The 26798-nt window shown below is 42.4% G+C and overlaps 2 long non-coding RNA genes across 2 annotated transcripts; both read left to right on the forward strand.

Moving 5' to 3' along the window:
• Positions 1-4350: 4350 nt before the first annotated feature.
• LOC131403914 (uncharacterized) lies at positions 4351-10005 on the forward strand. The gene is made up of 5 exons (XR_009219639.1): positions 4351-4404; positions 4960-5170; positions 6362-6501; positions 7767-7870; positions 9926-10005. It is a non-coding gene; the product is annotated as an uncharacterized LOC131403914 (long non-coding RNA).
• A 761-nt stretch (positions 10006-10766) lies between these two features.
• LOC131403902 (uncharacterized) lies at positions 10767-15153 on the forward strand. The gene is made up of 4 exons (XR_009219632.1): positions 10767-10962; positions 13445-13480; positions 13851-14071; positions 14998-15153. It is a non-coding gene; the product is annotated as an uncharacterized LOC131403902 (long non-coding RNA).
• Positions 15154-26798: the final 11645 nt, after the last annotated feature.

Genomic DNA, 26798 nt, shown 5'->3' on the forward strand with positions numbered 1-26798 from the left:
CCGGAAGCAACTCTGAACCACAGTGACATTGAGGGAAAATCTGAGCCAGTATATATTGCTCTTGAAAATGCCCTAGTTCTGATTAATAACAAATCTTCTTTCCATGGTGTTGAATGGCAGAGCACTTTTAGACACGTGTACCATGCACAGGAGTAAAATTTCCCTGCAGAAGGCTACACTGCAGGTCTCTTTCCATCTCTGCTCCCTCAATCACCACTGACTAGAGGCCTTGCCTCAAACTGTTGAGTCAGCTGAGATGTTCTTTCTGCTTCTTCTGCCCCTCCTTGGGAAATTTCCACATTCCATGTGCCTGATGAGTTATTCGAGCGGCTTTGATTACATAAGGCCCAGTGTCTACAAGGAAGGGAACTTAGTGGTCAGTGGGTTTTCCCCCTTCTATACGTTGACCCAGGATTCAGAAATGCAATGGAAATTTCTTTGTGACTTGTCCAAGCAAAGATGTCACATTTTGCGTGTAAGTTCCTGTGTGTGTGTGAATCCCTCTGACAGTTATGAAAGTTGAATATAAAAACTGTGTTGAGATTCTCCCGTAAACTATGAATCATCGGCTCCTTTCTTTTCCTTCAATAATTATTTGTGGCTTCCTTTCTTTTTCCCTTCTGGAATATTTTCCTTCCAAACAGAAGACAGAAATAAGCATCTTTTATTTTCCCCTGCCTTGGAATAATCTCCATTAGTGATTATTTTCTGAAAGCCTAAAGGATGCAAATTGTAGGGAAAAAACACCAAGATCCTACTGCAGTGATCCACAAGCCACCCTGCTCCTGACCCATATTGTGGGAGGGGAGGGAATCTTTGGGCAAACCATACCTTGGCTAGAAGTTAGTACTAAGAGAAAGTCTCATCACAATGTATAGATTATTCAAAAATGAACTACTTATTGAGATGATATTTATTTTTCTTCAAAATGCATTTACTCAGTATCCTTTATGGTCTAAAATAATTTGGTGTATTCTCTGAAAAAGATGTGTTTTTTTTCCAGTTTTATTGAGATATTATTGATGCTCATCACTGTATAAATTTAAGGTGTACTGCATAATGGTTTGACTTATATATTTGGTAAAATGATTACCACAATAAATTTAGTTAGCATCTATCATCTCATATAAATATAATAAAACAGAAAAAGCGAAAAAAGAAAAGAATATTTTTTTCCTCTTGATGAGAACTCAGGATTTAGTATCTTAACATTCATATGTATCATACAGCGGTGTTAACTATAGTCGTGTTGTACATTTGATCCCTAGTACTGGATCAAAGATCAAGTGTTTAACATATATATACATATATATATAAAATGGAATTTTCTAGATCTTTTTATTAATTGCTAGCCTAATGATACTGTGGTCAGAGAATGCATTGTGTATAATTTCAATGTTCAAAGGCTTACTTGATGGCCCAGTGTATGATCAAATGTATGTATATTCTTTGGGGTTCATAATATACCAGCCTTATTTACATTTATATGTAAATATCTGTTAAGCTTAAGTCTTCCATAACTTTGCATATTTTTTTTGTCTTTAATTTGACCATTTCTAAGAGGATATGTTAAATCTCCAAATCTGGTTGTTCATATATGTACTTATGCACATGGGTCTATAAATAATAGCTTTTTTTCAGTTTGGGGGATAGATATAATGACTGTTAGTACTCAATCTTCTCTTCCTTTCACCACATATGGTCACCACATATGTCACATATGACATATGTTCAGCTCCTTTGATATTTCACATGCTTTTTGCTTTGAACTCGGATTTTATCAGATATTAACAAGGATACCCATGCTTTCTTTTGGTTCATATTTAAATGGAATATCATTTCTACCTATTTTAACCTCTTCTGTGTTTTGCTTCAAGTATTGGAAAGCATGTAGTTGGGTCCTGTGGTAGGTGGAACGTGCCCCCAAAGGTGACCAATTCCTAATCCTTCGAATCTGTGAATATGTTACCTCACACAGAAAGGAGACTTTGCAAGTGTGAAGAAGTCAAGGATCTTGAGATGAGGAGATAATCCTGAATTATCTGGATGTGTCCAATATAATCACAAGGGTCCTTACAAGTGAAAGAATAAGTCAAGAGTCAGAGTCAGAGAAGGAGTTATGACAATGGAAACAGAGATTGAAGTGATATGAGGCTGTTACCTAGGAATGTGAGCAGCCTCTAGAAGCTAGAAAATGCAAGGAAATGGACTCTTCTCTAGAGCCTCCAGAAGGAATGCATTCCTGCTGACACCTTTATTTGAGCCAGTGAGACTCATTTTAGATTTCTCTCCTCCCAAAGTATAAGATAATAAATTTTGTGTTATTTTAGGCCTCTAAATCTGTGGTAGTTTCTCAGAGTAGCAATAGGAAATGAATACAAGTCTTATTTGTAATCCAATCTGAGTGTTTCTGTGTGACTCAGAATTACAGCATCCCAACATTTTGGTTTTTAAAGCTGTATTCACCAATGAAAATAATATTTTAATGTTAGAGCACCAAAAGCCTATGTTCTGCTGTGCAATCTTCTGGAATTGCATGTTGTACCTTGTCAATTAAATTGTTTGAAAATTAACATTGGACTGAAGTTAGATGTGTAAGAGAGGAATCAACCCAAAGATAAGCTGTAAAGCTCACTGCTTATGATGGTTTTCTAATCTGTAAAGAAATAGATGAAAAGCTGCAAGTTTACACTGCTCCTCGGACTCTGAATTGTTTTTACTCTTTTAGAAAAACATAGAGTCATAAATTGCTTCTTCCTCTTTATTTTCTCCCTAAGACTATCTCCTTATTTATTATGGTGCAATTTCCCTGCTTCTGGTAGTATGTGTTTCCTAAGTCTGTGAGGCAGGCAGTTTTAGAAAGGTATATTGCAGAAGTTTTGATGATACCATTCTGTCCTCGACTTGCCCTTCCTTCAAGTTTTTCTTATGCACTTCCCTGTCCTACCTAGTTTCTTTAATGGATTATAAACTTTTGCTTCATCTCACTATACCTGCACATGCCCATGAGCAACCTCATGTTGGTGCCACTGTGTGAAATAGTGTTTGACTTGTAAACAAACATGCAAATGGATTCTTTCCCCTTAAGCATCCTTTGTGCCTCTTCTTTCCACTAATTCATTTTAGGATATTGATCTATCTCTTTTGAGTCCAGAGTTGTAGGGCTTGATCTTCCAAGGCTTTGGGAACATCTTGTGCGTGTGCTCCAGATTCCAAAGTCATGAAGAGACAGCCATTGCTCTGGAATGAACAAGTTGCTTAAGTCAAAATGCCACCCTTTACTCTTTTTTTTTCCCACATGAGTTATGCCTGAAGTGCATGACTTGATCTTTATTTTTAATACTATGGCCTTGGTACAGGTTGAACTTCAAAAACTATCGTTATGTCCTGGTCTTTGTTTTTGCCATCGAGGAGATCAACAGGAGCCCCCAGCTGCTCCCCACCCTGTCTCTGGGTTTCCATGTCTACAATTCCTTCCACAGTGATGTCAGCACCTTGGTGAGCACCCTGAGGTGGTTATCGGGATGGGGTCAGATGATCCCTAATTACACCTGCCAGGCACAGAACAAGAATGTGGCTGTCACTGCAGGAACCACACCAGCATTCTCTGCCCATATTGGGACACTGTTGGAGCTCTACAAAATACCACAGGTATGAGCGTGGTGGAGGGATGGATCTGGAGGGACTGAAGTTTTCCTCCTTGGTGGAATTCTGTGGCCACTCATGTGGAAAAGAAGAAAGTGGTTTTGCATGTCTCCCTAATAGGAAAAAACCTACCACAGATAGTTCTTGAAATGGTGGATTCATTATTTTGGTATGTGAATCTGAGAGAGGGATGAAGTAGCCAGAGGCTAGCGTCACTGTCTAAAGCAGACCACAGGAGCTTCTGGAAGAGTGGTTGCCCAAATTCTCTCAAAGGAGTGGAAGCTAGATATTCTGAAATAATCATACCCTAGTTACTTATCAAATAGTTAATAAAATTTTATATGTAAACATGTACTTAAAACCACTTTACACTCTTCAAATGCTTTACAAATAGTCACAAACTTAATCCTAATATAAGACAATGAATAGGTAACGTTATTATAGGACTTTTTAGAGATATAGAAACTAAGATGGATAGAGGTTATTTAACCTTCTCAAGTGCGTTAAGCTAGTCACAGTAGAGTCAGGATTTGAACCCAGGCAGTCTGGCTTCAAAGCCAAGCTTCCCCTCAATCACTTCTACCATCAGATAATATTGCTTCATACTCACAGTGTTAGCACCAAGAATGTAAGTTTAGCTAGCTGATCATATGAATTTTGTTGAAATTCTGTTTATTTTTCTTCCAGAGAACTCAACATGGAACGCTTTTTCTCTTTTGATTCAGACAACCTATGGAGATTTTGATCCTGTACTGAAAGGTAAGGACTAGTTTTCCTCTCTCTATCAGATAGCTCACAAGGACACATCTCTAGTCTTCAGAATGGTCTCATTGTTGACACATTTTGGCTGGACCTAGGTAGGAATCTTAGTATCAGTTGATACAAAAGGTGAGCAATTCCTCTGGGAACTTAGAAGAGAGATGACTAGGAACGGTGCCTGCCTGTGACTAAGATACCTGTGAGCAAGAGGACGTACACTTCAAAAGATTGGACATGCATAGCCAGAAGCACAGACTCATCAGCCAACGTGTTTATCATTTATGGTGACACAAGTAGATTAATAAATGTGAGCATTGCAGGAAACCATTATTTAACCACTCAGAAGGTGTGGATCACTACACCACAGTGGGATGCTTCTTTTATTCCACGTCACCACTTTTTCCATACCTACCATGGGAGTCTTTCCTTTGCACACCAGAACTTTGAGATATCTGGATTTTAAACACTCTCTATGGACAGTTAGCCCCTCTAAATACCAAGAAGACTTTTTCTTTACCAAATGATGGCTTGAACTTTTCAACTGCTCATTTGCAGGAACTGAATGTGGAAATTTTTGGAGTGTCCATTCAATGCCTCCCTGGAGTCTCTGCCAAAGGAAAAATTAGACACGACTATGTCTGGATCCGGCTACTACATCTATGATGCTGTGGATGTGGTGGCCTGAGCCCTCCATGAAATACTTCTTATAAAAGCAGAACAGGGGTCCATAATGGATGCAGGCCAGCTCATGTTTCTCCCTTAGCAGGTAAAATTCTCCCTTAAATAGGATTCTCATTATTGTTGTTTTAGGATCTGAGAGTTATTTTATTTGGGTATCGAATTGTGATTGTCACATTGTCACAGATCAGCAGTGACTTGTGCATAATGAATTACTGTTCTTTCTTACAGGTTGCAAGTAAACCTCTAGTGATTGTAGGGTCTAATTAGCAACAGTGTCAACTCTTTTAACTGGAAATAATTGATTAAAAACTTTCACTGTGAGAGGTAAGTGCTCAAGAGAAAACAATGACAATTCATCCCAGGGAATTAAAAAATTCAGGGATTTCCAAAATCTAGTTCTGGCCCTATCCCTTGATATCTTAAATGCTTCTGGGGAAAGGACAATTTATTTAAACTTCCTGCATTTTTCTAGAAAGGCTACTGATAGCTAAATAAATATTTCCCCATTGAAATTTAAAATGACTTTTGGAAGCAAGGAGTTTGATCCCCTTTTTACAGATCAGAACCCCAATACTATGAAATATATTTTAATTCCCCAAGTCCTTATCAATTCTACTTAGATGAATTTGTACATGAACCTAGACTTTTATAAATCCAAAACCTATGAATAATGTGTCATGAAACTCTTGCTTTCAGGTACGAGGAAGTGAATGTCATGTCAGATCTAAATACACACATTTGTTGTGAATATATATTTGTTTGTGTATATATACAACCATATATATAGTTATGTATTATACAAATATCAGTTGTACATTTATATAGAAATTATATCAATTAATGCGTGAAGATTCTGTACTAGGAGCTTTCATCTCTTCTCTCTCATTTAATAAAATATTTTGTTCAAAGGTAGGAAGAAGCAGGCTGTCTTTCTTTGTCTCTTCTTGAGCTCGAGGAAACTCCCTAGCACCCTTAAAGCAAACCTCCTTGTTCAAGGTACAGCTCAGGTTTAGCCCCACAGCACTCCCTGGACGTGGAATCTTCAGGAATGGTTTAAACATCACCATGTGCTCTCTGAGGGCCGACAAGAATGCCTGCTTCCTTAAGCGTGCAGAATAGTAAACACTCCCCAAATTGAACTTATTCAGAGGATGAATAATATAGAGGGGAAAAAATCTAATTGCTGGGCAACTCAGTATCCCCACCAGTTCGAATCTGGGTTTTCTGCCTTCAATTTCCATGCTCATTTCATTTCCCAATTATGTCTCCCTTTTAGCTCCACCCATTCCTAAGAAACACCCAATTTAAAAAAAGCACTGGAGCTCACGTGTCACTGGATGAGAAAAGAAACTCTGTGTCACAGCATGTAATTCTGAACTATATGATTTTCCTAAAGGTCTTGGACTTCAGGTGAAAGTAAGGGAGTTTGTTCCCCAGGAACCATGTGGTCAAGGTTTCATCATACATGAGGAGCTGATAGACTGGGCCATGGGATTCAAAAAGGTTGCAGACAAGTCGATCTTGGATTAATCATCTACATCACAAGATAGAGAGCATATATGAAAATAATGGTGAAATCATTTAACTCATAACAAAATCCTCATTTGTTGATATAACTTTTCTTACTGTCCAAGAGATATTGAAAGGACACTTGCAATTAAGGAGATATTCCTGAATTTTGAAATGCTTTATGCATTACAGCAGGACAGTGAGGCTACCAATTTAATAGGATGAGCTGATAAAAAATTGATTGAATTCCCATTTAAGCTGAAAAAGTGTCAATCTCATGTGCTTGCAAATTTATTGCTCTGCATGCATTGTGCCCTGAAGATATAACAGATGCTGATGACCTAGACTTTTGATGATTTAAAGATACAATTCAAATTGTCTTTGGCCATATGCTTTTCTTCCAGAAAACAAATTTTATTCTCTTTAACGAGAATCAAAAGAATTGACATTGAGGGTTTTTTTAAATATTTTAATATTTTATTAATTTTCCTTATATTTCCATCTCTTCATCCCAACTTTATACATTCTTGTAGAAAAATTCACCATCAGAAAAAAAGATTCTTTTGGCTCCCCAGGAACTGCATTCTTCCTCTTCTTCAGATTTCCCTTTAGAACTCAGTCTTGTAAGCCATCCCTCAAGATGCTATATTATATCATTCAAGCCTGTCCCTGTGTCTTTGGTGTATAATCTACCTGACATTAAATACATTACTAAATAAATTCAATAATTACAATTTGTACTAATCAAACAATTCTCATATAAATGCATTGTATGAATTAAAATATTATTTTATATTAAGGTAAAATCTGCTTATAGTTCAAAAAAGTAATCCTGGAATACCATATTCAGAGTCACAATTGTTATTGCCAGATGCCCCATTCCATAAAACAAACAAGTGTCCTAGTCATTGAGATGGAAAATTTTTTAAATCAGTACGTATTTTCGTGTTGGGAACTCTTTTCTGCAGATTGACCTTGATTTTATTTTGCTTTCCCTGGGTGCATCAATCATGTCAAATCTTATAGGTGATCTCTAAGATAAGTTTTGAGATAATTTAAACAATATTATCAATTATTCAATATTATTAAATAAAAAAATATTATCCAATTATATAGTATTGTTCAGTATCATCAATAATTCTCTTCTTTCAAACTCCCCACTCTGAGTGTAGGACGTTCTGTCAGCCAGGATTCAGGAACATCCCTCAGGAAGAGAGAGCTACCTGCTGCTTTGTCTGTGTATTGTGCCCCGAGAGAGAAATATGTAATCAGACAGGTATGAACTGACAAAATTACACAATCACTTTCTCTTACCTCTTCTTTGTCTCCAAATAAAATGTAAAGTATCTGAGAGTAACCAATAGCATCACATTTCTTCATTATTTTCTATTATTTCATTCACTCATTCAATACATTCATTTAGGAAATCAATACATTGTTTCCATGTTAGGAGTTAACTTGATCTGGCTTCCTTATACTCACATTGTTAGGTTCTGCTGAAGCAGCTCTTCTCAAGGGAATACAACCCTTAAACCACATGTTGTGTTAGGCAAACACTTAGAGATTCCATAGCACCATATACTCATCTTGATCACAGAATAACACACATGGAATTACAATGGAAGTAAGTGTGGGTGTCTTTAGCACATGCCTCCTATTCATATCTTTACACCCAAGGTGACGAGCACTATGCCTTACACATAGTAGGTGTGCAAAAACCGGAACTAAAGATTCAATAAATGAATGGATATATTATATTATTATTACTCTAGTAGAAGACATAAACAATGAACTGAGCATGCAAACTTGATAAGATAAAGGCCCTGCTTTCCAAGAAATCATAGTGAGGTACATGTGAAAAAAGAATAGCAGGGCAATTTGAAAAGTGCCAAAATAAAGGTAGTTAGAGGTTAGCAGAGTCAACAAGAGTAGATAGTGTTACTTGGATAAATCAGATAATTCTTCATGGAAAGCTTATGTTTGAGTTGAGCTTTTAAAAATATGGGGGGATTTTTCAGTTAAAGATGAAGAGGGCCTCTTGGCAATAGATGTTTGAGCAACAAAAGTTATGTAAGATTAATAAGTTCTGGAGACCTACCATCCAACATGGGCCGATAGTTCACAATACTGTATTGTAGACTTAAAAATTTACTAGGAGGGTAGATTTATGTTAAGTATTCCTACCTCAAAAGAAAAAAAGTATTTTAAAAAAGGAAGTTAAATAAAAAAAATAAAGAGGACAGGAGGAAACATTTGGGGGTGATGAATATGTTAAGGACTTGAGTAGTGATAGTTTCACGGGTGTATATTATCTCCAAACACATTAAGTTGTATACATTAAATATGTACAGCTTTTTGTATGTCAGTCATACCTCAATAAAGTGTTTTTAAAATGTTTTCATGTGGCATATTCAGACATTCAGAATATGACTAATATGACTGGAATGAGATGATAAAAGACTGATCATGGATGATGATGGAATAGGTAAATAATGAAAAAAAATCCTATCATATTTAAAGTACAATATTCCAGTCTTACCAAACAAAACAGCAAACAATTCATATATATTTATTACCAAAGTTATCTCTACATTGCTAAATGTTCTGTCCAGTAAGATAATTCATGAAATAACATATTACAGAAATAATAATGGGCTGGAGGAGAGAGCATGTTTACAAATTATGTTTGTTGGTAGAATGCATCTGGCTATAAATTAAAAAGAAAAAAATCTAAAAGTGTCTTTTAAAAAATATTTATTATATCCCATAAAAAAGACCAGAGTAATTTACTACGATGATTCTTTGCGCCAGAAAAAATAAAAGCACAATTGTTGGCATTATAAAGATGGAGAAGGAAATAGGTTTCATTCCATTTGTTATTTACTTGATGAATGTTGTCATAAATATCACTATTTATAAAAAGGCCAGAGATAGAATGACTCCAGGTTTAGGGAAAGGAATGAAGAAAAGCTATTCAACATCCAGCTACCTGTACAGTCTAGGGGTGCACGGAAAGCATCGCCTCCAGCCCCGCCCCTGGAGCTGATTTCCTCCCACTGTGAAGTCGGCCAGACTTATTCCAGCCCCACCCCCGCCTCTTCCCGCCCCTGGAACTGGTCTCCGCGGACAACCTCCTGGCCTGGTTCCGCCCGCAGCCTGGTCCCGGCTCATTGCCCCGCCCGCACCCTTGTCCCCCCGACCCCCGGGCCTGGTGTCAATCACACCCTTGTCCCCGCCCACAGCCCGCCCCTAGAACTGGTTCGCGCCCCTAGATTTCGTCCCTGTCCCTGGTGCTGACCCAGCCCGCGGCCCAGCTTCGCACTCACTCTAGACACTGGAGACCTCCCCCGAGGCTGGGGTGCGCGGCCCCGCCCCGCCCGCCGCCTCAACCCGGAGCCCCCAAACGTCCGTCCTCCCAGAACGCCCGCCCGAGACCGGAAGCGGAAGCGCGGGCGGCGCCGTGGATGGAGCGGGAGGTCTGCGCGGTGTGTCCAGTCTTCTCGGCGCGGACCGCATTCCCGTGGACCTTCGGCCTCAGGGGCGGAGCTCGGTGAGCAGCGGGCGGTCCCGGCTCCGGTCTTGGTCCAGGGAGGGGCCTGGGCGGCGGGCAGCCCCGTCACGGCCCGGCGTCCCTCCGTCCCCCCGGAGCCCCGGTTCCCCCGGGCTGTTCGTTCAGGGCGCCCGAGGCTGCTGTTCCTCCCGGCTCCGGGCGCCGCCGGCCCCTCCTCAGAGTCCCCGTCACCGTCCTCCGTGTGATTTTGTCCCCAGGGGGCTTATCCGCGTCTGGAGGCCGTGTTTGGGTTGTTACTAATGGGGGCGTTCCTGGCATCTAGAGGGGGAGGCAGGGATGCTGCTCAGCGTCCTCCAGGGCCCAGGACGGCCCGACAGAGAATCATCCGGCCCCAGATGTCAGTGGTGCCGAGGTTGGGAAACCTGCTCCAGGGCCTGAAAATCTCCCGAGCCCTGAATGAAGTGTGGGAATTGTTTACCAGTCAGCAAGCCACTTACAGGGGTCATAAATGACAAGCTTGTTTAAAGGGTCCGGAGTCACCAAAGTGAGTTGAGCGACTCAAGTGCACACAGCACGGAGCTGCTTCTCTCATCTTGGGGAGCAGGTGGCTGGACAGGAATCGGGAAAATCCAGTCTCAGCCAACAGTTACAGTTAAATCAGTAAATACGAAAAAGAAAAGTAAGTGGGGTGGGCTTTCCTTCCATCACCTGTATTACTCCCTGTAAAAGGCCTCAAAAGCAATCTTTGCTTTTTTTTTCCGTTAGAAAAGAAAAGTGTCTGTGGGGCTCAAGTTTGAGTTGGAACCAGGCTCAGGGTCCACCTGTCCTCGCTGATCCGTGGATTTCTGTGTGACCAGGTGAGTACCCTGTGGACCTGGTACCAACAGGTGCCAGCAGCCTCCGCTGTGCAGAAGACCTGCCAGTGGGCTTTCCTGGGCTCAGGTTGTCAGCACAAGGACTCACTGAGAGTGAGGGTATCATGAGAAAAATTATTTATGTTTGATGGATTATATTCAAGGGAAAGATGGTAAGGTGTGTGAGGCTCTGTGTGTAAATAATTCAGAAAATACAGTTATTTGCAAAGAAAAACACATTAAACAAATATATGTAAATAAGTGTAAATATGTGTAACAGTAAAGAAATATAGACTTACCTGCATTCCGAGTTCTCAAAAGTCAGGATTTCATCTATAAATATAAATATATAAATGTTTTACGTGTATATGTAGTATTACAAGACATCTCATTAAATATTAGCAGGGATGCTCAGCAACATTCCTCAGGCCTATTCAATTTGACTTCTAAAGACCTATAAATGCTCCACAAAGATTCAAAATCTTACAGACACCTGGAGAAAAATATGATTTGAACTTCTTTATGTTAGTAACAGAAATGTAAAGTTAAATTGACCAGCAGCCGGATTTATTTTCAGCATATTGTTGTTGTTTATGAGATTTCAAATCATTTGGAGGAATATTAAGCAACACCTTTTAGATAGAAGGGTAGGGCACTAGTCTCCAAAAAGATTGTCCTCTCCACCTCACATTCTAAAGGGAATTAACTTTGCTTCTTGAATCCTTTCTGAAATAACAGTCTGGTGATTCACGTTGAAGACAATCTTGTTAAGTAATTTTATATATAATTGTTGGCCTCTCCTAATTGTGTGTGTATGTCTGTGTGCCTTTTTCATTCTAGCATTCCTGGGACGTTCTTGAGGGAATGTGTGCTTGTCATGCAGTAGATATTCTTTGAGTGCACAATTTATGGTGACCCACCATCCTCATTTATTCAGAACAGAGGGGTTTTCCAGGACACAGGACATTTAGCGTTCAAACCAGGATGGTTCCTCATCTGATGAGCCAGGCCCTGGGCCAGATGCGTGGGGACCTGGAGAACCAAACAGACCTTGTCCCACTTCCATGGGATTTATATTCTGTTAGGGAATTTGGATTTTAGACAGTTAATGATGAGAGTGATGTGGGAGTTTGGCACAAGGGGACTAAACCGGAGGGGGCAGGGAAGCGCTCTTGAGAAGGACTGATATTTAGCTTGAGAGCTGGAGTTGGGACTGGATTTAGGTGGTTGGAGGGTTAGACTGGAGTGAGGGTGTGGGAGTGTGTTCAAGAGAGCGTTTCAGGCAGAGGGACCCGCATGAGGACACACCTGAAGCAGAGAGCCTGGTGTGTCCATGACCTGAAAGAGGGATGGCTGAGCCGAGTCAACACAGGGGGAGGGGTGTGAGCCAGACCAGCGAGGGGAACAGGCTGGACCAGGTCAGGCGTGACTTTGGACTCTGTTCTAAGACCAGTGGGAAGACACTGGAGAGGTGCGAGCAGATGGGTGATGTGATTGGCGTTTGGTCTAAGCACGTGGGTTAAAATGGACTTCATGGTTAAGAATGTAGACTTAAGAGGCAGATAGGAGGTGTTGGGAAGAAGGTTACGAATAAGGTGATTGTTCCCTAGGCCTGGATGATGGCTGTGGAGTAGGAAAGAAGTAGAAAGAGAAGACCTTGGAGTGTAGAACCGCGAGAAGGTAACGGTACTTTCTTGCCTGGATGTGTCAGATGGCACAGGGCACTGACTGTGCTCCTCGCTGCTGTCCGTGCAGACCTGCAGGCGCCCCCTCACCCAGGTCTGTGTGTTCACCCCACTTAGCCACTCACAGGCCTCCCTCCACATCTTAAAGGAAGTCAGGCCTTACTTGTGAGGGGGTTGTCTCAGACGGGAGACACCGAGGAGAGCCCCTCCAGGCATCAGGGCAGCCCCTTCAGCCTCTCCCTCAGCCTCCTCCCCCTCCACTCTCTCGCTTTCCACCCTCAGAAGGACCCCTGCTCAATATTCCACGTCCCCATGTTCTTCCTCCCTCAGGCTTGAGAAGGGTGGGCAGCCAGTGGGGTGGACATCATCTGTACCTTCCACTCTGACCCCCGCACGTCCTTGGCTGGACAGAGAGCAACTCTACTGGGAGCTGAGCCATGAGAGCCAGGGCGTCACCCACCTGGGCTCCTTCACCCTGGATGGGGACAGCCTCTACGTCAGTGTTGAGGGGCTGGGCTACAGCCGTGCTCTCTGTCCCTATCATAGTTCTGTGTTGCCTCCATTGCTCTAAAGTGAGCTGTGATCCATCTCTGTCTCCTTGTGGTCGGGGTGCAGTCTTCTGGGGTGATGACTGGGGCCAGCCACCTTCCATCTCGTTTCATCCCCCCTGAACACCCCTCCCCTCTTCCCCTCTGCTTTCCCCCCTGCTTTCCCCACAAAGCTCCCTACATCCTCCCTCTCCCTTAATCCTTTATGTTCACCCCAACTCTTGCTCAGCTCCTCTCACCTTCTCTCCACAGCTGACACCTATGGAGCTGTGGCCCTGACTACTACCAGTGAGTATTCCTGGCCCTCATCTCCTGGGTTCCATCCCCATTTGGGGTTGGGGAGCAGTGGTTCTCCTGCACCCGCTGTCCTTGGTGAGAGAAGGACCTGGAAGGGCCCTAACTCATCCCTTCTCTCTCTCCCGTGTTCTGGTGGAGAGTTCCAGCCCAGGGTGAGAAAGCCTTAGTGACAGACATATTCTCCACCACATTCTGACCCCATGTGGTTTTCACTTTAATTCTCCTAAAGCCTTGCCCTTGGTCCTCCTTTTCCAGGTGTCCCATCCATCTGTCCAGTGTTCTGCCCGTCCATCTGTCTCTCCTCCGAGTTCAGTCTCTCTTGTTCACCTATCTCACTCTCTTGGGCTCCTCTCATCCACAGGCTTGCTCATCCCTCTACTCACACAGTCACCCCTCCCCTCACTCTCATTTATGCTTCACCTGTGAATGGTGGTCCTGGGAAAGCCACTGCTGGAGCCCGGGTGAGCCTGGGGGCTCCTCCCACTCTGTCCCTCCCTGAGACAGCCCTCGCCACAGCTCCCGAGCCGGCCACCACGTCCCTGCATACTTGATCATCAACTGTGCCACCAGAAGCCACCACAGGTGTCTGGGGGCCCCTTTTCCTTCCCAAGAGAAGCTCTCCGGCCCCACACCTCCACCAGCCAGTTGTGATCCAGGAGCTGGGCAGCCACAGTGTGAGATTCTGGTTTTGAGGAAATGGTGCTGATCACAAAGATTATACCAATGATTCAGTCTGAGGCCAACCCTCAGAGAGCCCCTAGCCTTGTGAAATTAACACACCAATATAACACTGTGTGGGAGGTTTCGGGAAGAGGCACCTGGCATAGTTTGCAGAGGAAGAGCTTGCTAGAGAAAGTTTCACCTGAATAGAGTCTTCAAGAATGAGCAGGAGAGACCCAGGCAGGTAGAGGATGAAGAGTTTTCCTGGCAGAGGGGATTCCGTGAGCAAAGGCTCCAGCCAGAAACAATATGCCATATGGGGAGAATTGAAACGAATTTGGGTTGCGTGAAGCATAAAGTTTAACCCGCAGTACGTGGATAAAATGAGACTGAAAGGTCAGCAGGAGCCAGATTGAGTAGAGCCTTGAGTGCCAGGTCAAGAAGGTTGAACTAAACACTGAAGGCCATAGGGAGCCATGGGTGGTACTAGAGCAGTGGTGGCCCTAGTGAGGTATTCATTTCGGAAAGATTCTTCTAGTGGTCCATGTAGAACATCCTTTAGACAGAGCATCCAGTGAGCCTGCTGGGGTGTTGGTCCGGGTGAAGGAAGTTAAGACCTGAGCTGGGACAGGGATGGAGTGTATGTGAGGACCAGTGTTCAAGGTGAATGGGTGTTACTGGGAGGGAGGAGGAGCTGAGCAGATATGCTGGTTCTGACTTGGGTGACCACACGGGTGGGTGGTGGTGCCCCTGGGAGAGAAGACGACAGATGATAATGAGTGCAGGACTCTGGTCTGGTCTCAGGCCAGCTCTCAGTGATGGCCATCGCTCTCCCTCTCGTCTTGCAGCTTTGGGGCACAACCTGAAGACCCTCACAGTCACCTTCCCCATCTCCACCCTCCAGTATTCATCAGACAGGAGCAATGGCTCAGCCACGTTCAACTCCACTGAGAGGGTCCTGCAGAGCCTGGGGAGACCCTGGTCCCAGCAGCTCCTGTTGGGTTAAATCCCACCCAGCCCCTCCCCCAACCCCTGTCCCTCCTGCTCCTCCTCCTCCTCCTTCCTCCCCAGCTGGATCCTTGTTCAAGGAGAGCAGCCGGGGCCCCTTCTACACGTTTCAGACCGGTCTCCCTCAGGTAAGACCCTCCCCTGAGCATTTGCCCCTAATGACCACTTTTGTGACCACCCCTCTCTCAGTCTCCCCACTGTCCTCCCATTTCCTCCTTCCTGTTCTGGCCCCCACTCCAGAGGTTTCAGGACCTCTCTCTAGATTCCCCACGTACCTCTCTCCCCAGGCCTGAGAAGGATGGGGGAGCCACCTGAGTGGACGCTGTCTGCACCCACCGCCGTGACCCCATGGGCCACCATGCCTCTCTGCTGGGAGCTGACAGTCTCCACGTGTCTGCTCTTCCTCTCGGTGGCTCCAGGCTCTGCACCCTGGAGTTTATGCATGCAGAGAGAACACCAGCTGCATTTCCCCAGCATCAGCTGGAACCTCAGCAACCCGGAGCCCACATCCTCGGAGTACACCGCCCTGCTGAGGGACACCCAGGACCAGGTGGGTTCTCCCCTGTCCCATCTCTCCTTGCCCTGAAGGCACCCTCATTCCTCCGTCTGACTTACATCTGTTACATGGTTGTTTCAGTCCTTCACTTTCCCTGCGTGTCTGGGTTCTCTCAGTTTCCAGAGGTGATGTCCTAGCTGCCTTCCCCATTTCTCACATGGGTAAACTGAAACTCAGAAAAGGGAGTATTGTGCCTAAGGTCACACAATGAGTTAGGGGCAGAGCCAGGATTTGAAGTCAGGTCTCCCTTGCCCCAAGGTCTGTGATCTTTCACCGGCTCCAGTGGCCCCCTGCGTCTCCAGGAGACCTCCATCTCTCCCATTCTCCCTCGCGTTTGTTCTAGGTCACCAAGCTCTACAGAGGCAGCCAGCTGTGAGACATATTCCACTCCTGCCTGGTCACCGACTTGATGTAGGTTGAGGATATTGGAAGCATTGGCTGAGCTGGTGGCTGATGGCTCTGAGCTCCCGTGACACATCCTTGATCTGGAAGTCACTGACATGGTGCCCATTCTCCCCCACATCCCTGTCAGCTAATCCTACCATCTCCTTCCATAGGTTTTCGGGGGTTGAGAAAAGCATTAACATTTGGGGCCACCAACCTCCAGCATCCTCCTCCTCCTCCTCTTTTGGAGACTTTCAACAAATATCATCAGTCTAACTGTGCTCTCCAATAGTGGAGCCACTAACCACATGGGGCAATTTAAATTTTTTATACACCTCTTGGGATACGATTCACATATTGTGTGTGTGTGTGGGGGGGGGCTGTATTTTTTAGGTTTTTCTATATACAATATTTTCACCTCTGCAAAACAAATAGTTTTACCATTTCCCTTCCAATCTGGGTTTCTTTTATTCCTTTTTCTTGCCTAATTGCCCTCATTAGAAACTCTAGTACCTGTGATTAACATATCAGATGAGGGAAGACATCATGGTCTTGTCCCTGGTCTTAGGGGGAAATTTTCAGTCTTTCCGCATTGCATATGGTGTTAGCTGTGGGTTTTTCATTGACGCTATTTATAGGTTGAGAAAGTTTTTTTCTATTCCTAATTTGTTGAGTGTTTTCTTTTTTAGACATGAAGGGTGTTGTATTTTGTGAAATTCTTTTCTATGTATATGGTCGAGATTACGTGGTATTGGCCGTTATTCTATTAATATGGTGTATTACATAATCAAGTTTTCAGATATTAAGCCACCGCTCCAACTAGAGGTGAGAGATTCAGACGTTCTCAAGTCTGTCCTGGGCATGCCACATCCCTGAGCCCTTGTGGCCTTCTAGATGCCCGCAAATACCCTGGAGATTTTCAAAGCCCCCTGTGGACATCTCATTCCCCCAATTTTTCTTCTAAGTTTTTGGCTCACCTCTTGCCTGCCTCTCCTGGTGTCACTCCCTCAGGCAACTACAATAGAAAACAATTAGCCCTGATTGTTTTTAGCAAGTGCCCTGGGGACAGACTTTCCTCCCTGGGCAAGCTCTGAGTCTAGTAACAACAAGCCCTGAACATGGGGCGTTTTCGGGGAGCTGCCAGGCAGGTCAGCTAGTTGCAGTTGGGTGGGGAGAGGTCTTTTCAGAGCTCCACACCCATTATGGCTGCTGTGCTGCGGGTTGTCTCAGCCACCATGGTTCTGAGACTGACGGTTTTCAAAGTTATGGAGGATATTGTGAGAGCAGGATGGGAATAGTGCAAGTTATAGTGCCACGAAGTTTGCTCCCTTTATCAAGATTCCACCATGTGTCTTCACTAAACCCTCCTCAGAGTCTTACAAGCCTTTGATTAATTTCTAGACTTCTGAAAAGTTGATTTCGACCATTTTTACCAGTGTTCTCATTGTTTTTATGCATTTGCAGAAGTCCTTACTCCAAAGTTTCAAAAATGTTCTCCCTGTGGTTATTTATTTATAAATTAATTACTTGAAATGAAATTACATGGGAAATTCAGTTCCTCACTCACACACACTAGCCACATTTTAAGTGCTCAATAACAACATGGGGCTAATAATGAGTGTATTTGGTAGTGCAGGCAAATGTTTACATTATTGCAGAAAGTTCTCTTGAACAGGACCCAGAAGCAGGGAATCTAGATTCAGGGTAGAATTCCAGACACCCTTGTTCATCCCTTGTGTCCTTCCAGGTCTGTCCCCCACAGTAACCACACTGGAGTGGACTCCCTGTGTACCTTGTCGCCTTGGCACAGAGACTGGACAGAGTTGCCATCTATGAGGAATTCCTGCAGCTGAGCCAGAATGGTACCCAGCTGCAGAACTTGACCCTGGACAGGAAGAGTGTCCTTGGGGATGGTAAGGCTCCCTGGTCATTGGGAAAGGAAGTGAGGCCTTTCTGGGGACTCTGGATGCCTGGGGCTGAGAGAGCATTGAACCTTCTCAGGCTGGCAGGAGGTGGCATAGTCCCCCAGTCTTTACCCACCGTTGAGAGAGAGAAAAGGACACCAGTGTAATATAGGAGGCCCTCACTTTCTCCTAGACAGCTCTGTGACCTCATAGTAGTCACCTCCCTTCTCTGGACTTTTGTTTCCTCATCTCTGCACTGAAAACCACTGGGCCAGATGGTCAGTGAGGGCCTCCAGCTGTGTGTGAAACAGACTTACAGGTTTGGGGGTCATGTGGTTACTGATCCACAGGCTATAGTTTGCCAAGTCCCGCTCTAGATGAGCACCAATGTGCTAGAACTTTCTGCAGTGGTGGAATGTTCTATATCTGTGCTGTCCAGTGCATAGCCACATATTGCTGTTGAGTGCTCGAAGGACGGTATTGGGACTGGTCTTTATTGTTACTGAGTTTTAATATTACTGAGGTACCAGAATTTTTATTTTATTTAACTAAAATTAATTTTAATTCAAAAAGAGACTTGTTGCTGCTCCATATCAGACAGCACACCTCTAAGAGGTTGTCTGGCTAGAGGTACAAGAAGGGGGACATGCACCCTCCCCCCAAGCCCACTGGGTGCTGTGTGTCCTACCCTCCTGGAGTTTATGTTGTAGCTGGCAATAACAAGAATAGAGAATTGAAAATTATCAATTAATTGATGTGAAAAAACTCATACTTGCAGGCGGAAATAAGAGAAGTCTTCCCGCAGGATATTACATTGTAGGTTAATCCTAGAAAATGAATATTAAGCAAATAGATAAAGGAGAAGGGGATGAATGTGTTTCTAGGCAGGGAAGAACACTTTTGAGTGGGAATTTACAAATTTAGAGAGATCCCATAGGCTTGCCAACTGTGATGACCCATTCTCCCCCCGGCCATCATAAGAAAGTCCAGCTCAAATTCAATCCTCTGTGCCCAGAGTTATGAATTTGGTTTAATTTACTAAACTTTTGTTCTGTGATAATGGTCTTGGATTTTGTAGGAATGTGTGGTCACGTTTTAGAGATGGAAACTAAAATGGGGTGAAACATGATGATGTCTACTTGACTTTAATATTTCATTGAAAACATGGGATGCATCAAGGTTGGCAAGTGTTAATAATTTATACATTGATAAAATATTGTTTTAATTGGATGGAATATACATGGTTAAATCTAGATGATGAATGTTTATGAGACTGTTCCCTTTATTTTTCTGTGTCTAAAAAGTTCTGTTAAAAAGAGTGAACCACACTCACATGCATTCTCCATTTGATTCACTTCCAGAATATTCTCCCAACAGAGATGACACCTTGACTGAGAAGCCTGGTAAACCTGCAGGAAGCCCCAGCCCACGGTAGGGGGCAAGTATCTTGATGCTGTGCCTCATTGAAGAGAACCATGCGCACAGGGTCTTGGATGATGAGGAAAGTTGGCCAACCCTTGTCAAGGACAGTTGAGGCACAGTGGGGTCAGCAGGAGCCCTGGGGCGATGACAGGAGGTGGCTCACCCCACCATTTGTCTCCCCAGACCTCCCCTTCTGGGCCCTCATCCTCATCTGCCTCCCGGGAATCCTGGTGCTCATCACAGGCCTGATCTGCTGTCTCCTGGTGAGCCATGACGTGCTGCTTGTCTTCTTACTATTGGGTTATAAGAGCTCTTTATATATTATAAATACACGTCCTTTTCTAGGGATATGTTTTGCAGATGTTTTCTCCCAGTCTGTGCGTGGCTCGCCTTCTCCTTCACAACATGAGTCATTGGGGAAATGAAAGTGACAGTCATCATGAGATTCCACCACACTTGAGGATGGCTAAAAGTAAAAAGACTGACTATAGCAAGTGTTGTTGAAGATTTCAAGTCACTGAAACTCTCATCGAGTGCTGGTGAAAAATAGCTTGGATGCGTCTTTAATAATTACATAAGTCTACCCAGCCATTCCTGCCCTAGGAATCTATCCAAGGGAAATAAACCCGTAGGTCTATACACAGACTTGTACACACATGTAGATAACAACCTATTTATAGTATACAAAAACAGAAAACAACCCAAATGTCCATCTACTGGTGAACGGATACACAAAGTGTGGTATTTCCCCACAGTGGAATACTATATAACCATAAAAACGGATGAATTATTATTTTTTTCTTTTTTAATTATTTTATTGAAATTATAAAGGGTTTTAACATTGTGTAATTTCAGGTGTTCATTATTATTTGTGAATTTCTGTATAGACTGCATGGTGCTCACCAACAGTAGTCTAACTTTTATCCATCACCATGCATATGTGCCCCTTTAACTCTTTCACTCAACCCCCAGCCACCATCCCCTCTGGTAACCACTAATCTGTTCTCTTTATCCCTGTGTATGTTTATCTTCTACATATGAGTGAAATAATGCATATTTGTCTTTGTCTGGCTTATTTCATTTAACATCTTACCCTCCATGTCCATCCAGGTTGTTGCAAACAGGACGATCTTGTCTTTTGTTTCTGGCTGAGTTGTATTCCATTGTATATAATACATACCACATCTTCTTTATCCATTCATCTGTAGCAGGGCACTTGGGTTGCTTCCATGTCTTGGCTATTGTGAATAATGCCTCAGTGAACACAGGGGTGCATAAATCTCTTTGAATTGTTGATTTCAATTTCTTTCGGTGAATACCCAGTAGTGGGATAGCTCAAAAGTATGGTATTTCTATTTTTAATTTTTTGAGAAATCTCCATACTGTTTTCCCTGGTGGCTGCACCAGTTTGCATTCCCACCAGCAGTGTGTGAGGGTGCCCTTTTCTCCTTATCCTCTCCAACGTTTGTTATTTTTTGTCTTGGGAATTATAGCCATTCTGATAGGTGTAAGGTGATCTCTCATTATAGTTTTGATTTGAATATCCCTAATAATTAGTGATGTTATACATCTTTTCATGTGTCTGTTGGCCTTCTCTATATCTTCTTTGGAAAAATGTCTGTTCATATCCTCTGCCCATTTTTAGATTGGATTGTCTGTTTGTTTCTTGTTGGGTTGTATGAGTTGTTTATATATTTTGGAAATCAATCCCTTGTCAGATATGTGATTTGCAAATATTTTCTCCCAGTTGGTGGGTTTTCTTTTCATTTTTTTTTTTTGTGAGGAAGATCAGCCCTGTGCTAACATCCGTGCTAATCCTCCTCTTTTTTTTCTGAGGAAGACCGGCTCTGAGCTAACATCTATTGCCAATCCTCCTCCTTTTTTTTTCCCCCAAAGTCCTAGTTGATGGTTGTATGTCATAATTGCAGATCCTTCTAGTTGCTGTATGTGGGACGCAGCCTCAGCATGGCCGGACAAGGGGTGTGTCTGCGCGCGTCCAGGATCCGAACCTGGGCCGCCAGTAGCGGAGCGCACGCAATTAACCACTAAGCCATAGGGCTGGCCCTGTCTTTTCATTTTGTTCATTGTTTCTTTTGCCTTGCAGAAGCCTTTTAGTCTCATGTAGTCCCATTTGTATATTTTTTATTTTCTTTCCCTTGCCTGAGTAGACATGGTATTGGGAAGGGTGCTGCTAAGACCGATGTCAAAGACTGTACTGCGTATATTTTCTTCTAGGAGTTTTATGGTTTCAAGTGTTAGATTCAAGTCTTTTATCCATTTCGAGTTAATTTTTGTGTATGGTGGAAGATAATGATCTACTTTCATTCTTTTGCATGTGGCTGTCCAGTTTTCCCAATAGCATTTATTGAAGAGACTTTCCTTTCTCCATTGTATGATCTTGGCTCCTTTGTCAGAGATTAACTGACCACAGATGTGTGGTTTTCTTTCTGGGCTTTCAGTTCTGTTCCATTGATCTATGAGTCTGCTTTTGTGCCAGTACTATGCCATTTTGATTACTATAGCTATGTAATATATTTTCAAGTTAGGATTGTGATGCCTCCAGCTTTGTTCTTTCTTCTCAGAATTGCTTTGGTTGTTCGAGGTCTTTTGTTATTCCATGTATATTTTAGGATTCTGTGTTCCATTTCTATGAAGAAGGTCATTGAGATTCTGATTGGGATTGCATTGAATCTGTAGATTACTTTAGGTAATATGGACATTTTAACTGTGTTTATTCTTCCAATCCATGTGCATGGAATATCTTCCAATTACTTCAGGTCATCATTGATTTCTTTCAATCATGTCTTATAGTTTTCATTGTATAGGTCTTTAACCTCTTTGGTTAAATTTGGTTAAATTTATCCCTAGACACTTTTTTCTTTTTGTTGCAATTGTAAATGGGATTGTATTCTTGAGTTCTCTATCTGTTAGTTCATTATTAAAGTATAGAATTGCAACTGATTTGGTAAGTTGATTTTGTATGCTGCAACTTTGCTGTAGTTGTTGATTATTTCTAATAGTTTTCTGATGGATTCTTTAGGGTTTTCTGTAATTACAATCATGTCATCTGCAAACAGCAAGAGTTTCATTTCTTCCTTTCCAATTTGGATTCCTTTTATTTCTTTTTCCGGCCTAATTGCTCTGGCCAAAACCTCCAGTACTATGTTGAATGGGAGTGGCGATAATGGGCACCTTTGTCTTCTTCCTGTTCTCAGAGGAATGGCTTTAAGTTTTTCACCATTAAGTATGATGTTGGCTGTGGGTTTGTGATATATGGCCTTTATTGTGTTGAGGTACTTTCCTTCTATACCCATTTTATTGAGAGTTATTATCATAAATGTATGTTGGATCTTGTCAAATCCTTTCTCTGCATCTGTGGAGAGGATCGTGTGACTTTTATTGCTCATTTTGTTAATGTGGTGTATCACATTGATTGATTTGCGGATGTTGAACCATCCCTGCATCCTTGGTATAATTTCCACTTGATCATGGTATATGATCCTTTTAATACATTGCTGTGTTCGATTTGCTGATATTTAGTTGAGTATTTTTGCATCTGTGTTCATCAGTGATATTGGCCTGTAATATTCCTTCTTTGTGCTATCCTTATCTGCTTTTGCTGTCAGGGTGATGTTGGCCTCATAGAATGAATTAGGAAGTGTTCCATCTTCTTCAACTGTTTGGAATAGTTTGAGAAGCATGGGTATTAAATCTTGTTTGAATATTTGGTACAATTCTCCAGAGAAGCCATCTGGTCCTGGACTTTTGTTTTTTGGGAGGTTTTTGATGAGCATTTTGATCTCTTTACTTGTGATTGGTCTGTTCATTTACTCTATTTCTTCTTGATTCAGTTTTGGGAGGTTGTAGGAATCTAAGAATTTATCTATTTCTTTTAGGTTATCCTGTTTGGTGGCATGTAAGTTGTTCAGTGTATTCTCTTACTGTCTTTGGATTTCTGTGGTATCTGTTGTAATTTCTCCTCTTTCATTTCTAATTTTATGTCTTTGAGCCTTTTCTCTTTTTTTCTTCGTGAGTCTGGCTAAGGGTCTGTCAATTTTGTTTCAATCTTCTCAAAGAACCAGCTCTTTGTTTCATTGATCCTTTCTACTGTTTTTTTAGTCTTTATTTCATTTATTTCTGCTCTAATTTTTATTATTTCCCTCATTCTGCTGACTTTGGACTTCATTTGTTCTTCATTTTCTGGTTCTATTAGGTGTAGTTTAAGGTTACTTATTTGGTATTTTTCTTGTTTGTTGAGGTGCGCTTGTATTGCTATGAATTTCCTTCTTAGAACTGCTTTTGCTGCATCCTGTAAGAGTTCTTTTGTTGTCTTTTCATTTTCATTTGTCTTCAGGTATTTTTTGATTTCTCCTTTGATTTGTTCATTGATCCAATGGTTCTTCAGTCACGTGTTCTTTAGTCTCCACATATTTGTGACTTCCCCATCTTTTTTCTTGTAGTTGATTTCTAGTGTCATAGCATTGTGGTCAGAAAAGAGGCTTGATATGATTTCAATCTTAAATTTATTCAGGCTTGCCTTGTTTCACAACATATGGTCTATCTTTGAGAATGTTCCATGTGCACTTAAGAAGAACATGTATTCTGCTGTTTTAGGAGGGTATGCCCTATATATATCAATTAAGTTCATCTGATCATATGTTTCATTTAATTCCACTATTTACTTGTTGCCTTTCTCTGCATGATCTATCCATGGATGTAAGTGGGTTGTTCAGGTCCCCTGTTATTATTGTGTTGCTGTTAATTTCTCCCTTTAGGTCTATTAATAGTTGCTTTATATTCTTTTGTGCTGCTGTGTTAGGTGCATATATCTTTATAAGTGTTATGTCCTCTGGGTGGAAAGTCCCCTTTATCATTATATACTGCCCCTCTTTGTCTCTCATAGTCTTTTTTATCTTGAAGTCTGCTTTGTCTGGTATAAGTATGGCAACACCTAGTTTCTTTTATTTGCCATTTGCCTGGAGTATTGTCTCCCATCCCTTCATTCTGAGCCTGTTTGTTTTTAGAGCTGAGATGTGTTTCCTGGAGGCAGCATATTGTTGGGTCTTGTTTTCTAATCCACCCCAGCACTCTGTGTCTGTTGATTGGAGAATGCAATCAATTTACATTTAGAGTGATTATTGATACATGAGGGCTTAATCCCACCTAATCTATATTTCCATTGTTTCTCTTCCTTTGTGTTTCTGACTACCATTTCATTTTGGGGGTTTTCTGTGGAAGTTTCTCTCTCTTTTTTTTTTTTAATTGATGTTTTAATGGTTTCTAAAATTGTGAAATATTGGGTTGTACATTTTTGTTTGTCGATCACCATATATATGACTCCCTTCACCCCTTGTGCCCACCCCCCACCCCCACTGCCCCTGGTAACCACAGTCCAGTTTTCTCTGTCCATGTGTTGGTTTATATTCCACATATGAGTGAGATCATACAGTGTTTGTCTTTCTCTTTCTGGCTTATTTCACTTAACATATTACGCTCCAGGCCCATCCATGTTGTTGCAAATGGGACGATTTTGTCTTTTTTTATGGCTGAGTAGTATTCCATTGTATATATATACCACATTTTCTTAATCCAATTGTCAGTCGAGGGACACTTAGGTTGCTTCCACTTCTTGGCTATGGTGAATAATGCTGCAATGAACATAGGGGTGCATAAGCCTCTTTGGATTGTTGATTTCAGGTGCGTTGGATAGATTCCCAGTAGTGGGATGGCTGGATCATAGGGCATCTCTATTTTTAATTCTTTGAGGAATCTCCATACCGTTTTCCATAGAGGTTGCACCAATTTGCATTCCCACCAGCTGTGTATGAGGGTTCCTGTTTCTCCACATCCTCTCCAACATTTGTTGTTTTTTGTCTTGGTGATTAGACAGAGTTTTTTGAAATGCCTAAAACCAGTAAGTTTCACAGTCTTTGCCAAGGGGCTTTGAGTGTGTCTTCGGGCACACCTTCAGCCCTCATCCAGGCAGTTTACAATTCCACCTTGACCTTTACTAAGTGCTTGCACAGAGCCTCCGGGCAAGCCTGAGGTGAGAGCTTAGGCCCTTTTCAGGACTTTTCCTGAGCATGCCCAAGGCCTGAGCGTGCAGGTGGCCATCTGGATTTCCAGGAGTGTGTTGGAGCTTTTCAAAGCCCCCTGTGGACATCTTGTTAACCAGCTTTTCCTTTTAAGGTTTTTAGTTAGCCTGTTGTTTGCCCAACTGTTATCTACTGCCCAACTTTTATATACAGCCTTGATGTTAAACAATTGTCTCTGATTTTTTTTTTTTTTTTTTTTTTTTTGTGAGGGAGATCAGCCCTGAGCTAACATCTGATGCCAATCCTCCTCTTTTTTCTGAGGAAGACTGGCGCTGAGCTAACATCCGTGCTCATCTTCCTCCACTTTATATGGGACGCCGCCACAGCATGGCTCGACAAGCAGTGCGTCGGTGCATGCTGGGGATCCGAACCGGCGAACCCCGGGCTGCCGCAGCAGAGTGCGTGCACTTAACTGCCTGCGCCACTGGGCCGGCCCCTGTCTCTGATTATTTTTGACAAATACCCCCAAGGAGAAGGCTTTTTGCACTGTGTGAGCTTCAAGTCAAGTCAAAAAAAGACAGTCTTGTGAGTGTAGCCTTCCAGGAAACCACCAGATAAGTCACGTAATGACAGTTCTCTGAGAATGGGGTGTTGAAGGAATTCCATCTCTTTTCCACTCTTTCCAGTAGCTGTTAGACTGCTGGGTTACAGGCTGTGGATTTTCAAAGTTACCGCAGACCTGAAGAGTGGGAAATGAGAATAGGACAAGATAAAGCACCATAAAGTGTACTGTTCCTACCAAGATTCAGTTGTTTTTCTTGAGTAAATGCTCCCCTGATTGCTGCAAGCCTGTGGTTAATCTCCAGAATTCTAAGTTATTTTCCAGTGTCGAAGATGTTTTCCAGTGTCACTGTTTGTTTTATGAAACATAGAATTTTGAGAGGTTCTTATTCTACCATTTTCTCTGACATCTCTGTTCATTTGTTTTTAACATCAAAGTTGTTTCTTTTATTTTTTGGAATAGAAGAGATGGTATATTTGAAGAGAAGCAACACCTGATTCTGTTTCAGCTGTGTTTATGGCATTTTCTGTCTGAACATTTGGGCCTCAGTTTTTCCATATGCAGAAAAGGGGTGCAAATATGTCTCCCCATCTATTCTGTAGGGCTCTGTGAACTAAATGCTACTGTATATGTGGAGATGCTTTGGTCTCTTTGGAAGAAAAGCACTTAAATTCCTCAAGGCTTCAGGGTTGTTACTTCCAGTTCTGCTTCCCACTGTGCGTCCTTGATCAAGCCACTGAACCAATTGCTTCTGTTTCTTTTTCCACCTCTCCCCTCC

This window comes from Diceros bicornis, unplaced genomic scaffold (assembly GCF_020826845.1).
Source record: "Diceros bicornis minor isolate mBicDic1 unplaced genomic scaffold, mDicBic1.mat.cur scaffold_95_ctg1, whole genome shotgun sequence".
NCBI lineage: Eukaryota > Metazoa > Chordata > Mammalia > Perissodactyla > Rhinocerotidae > Diceros > Diceros bicornis.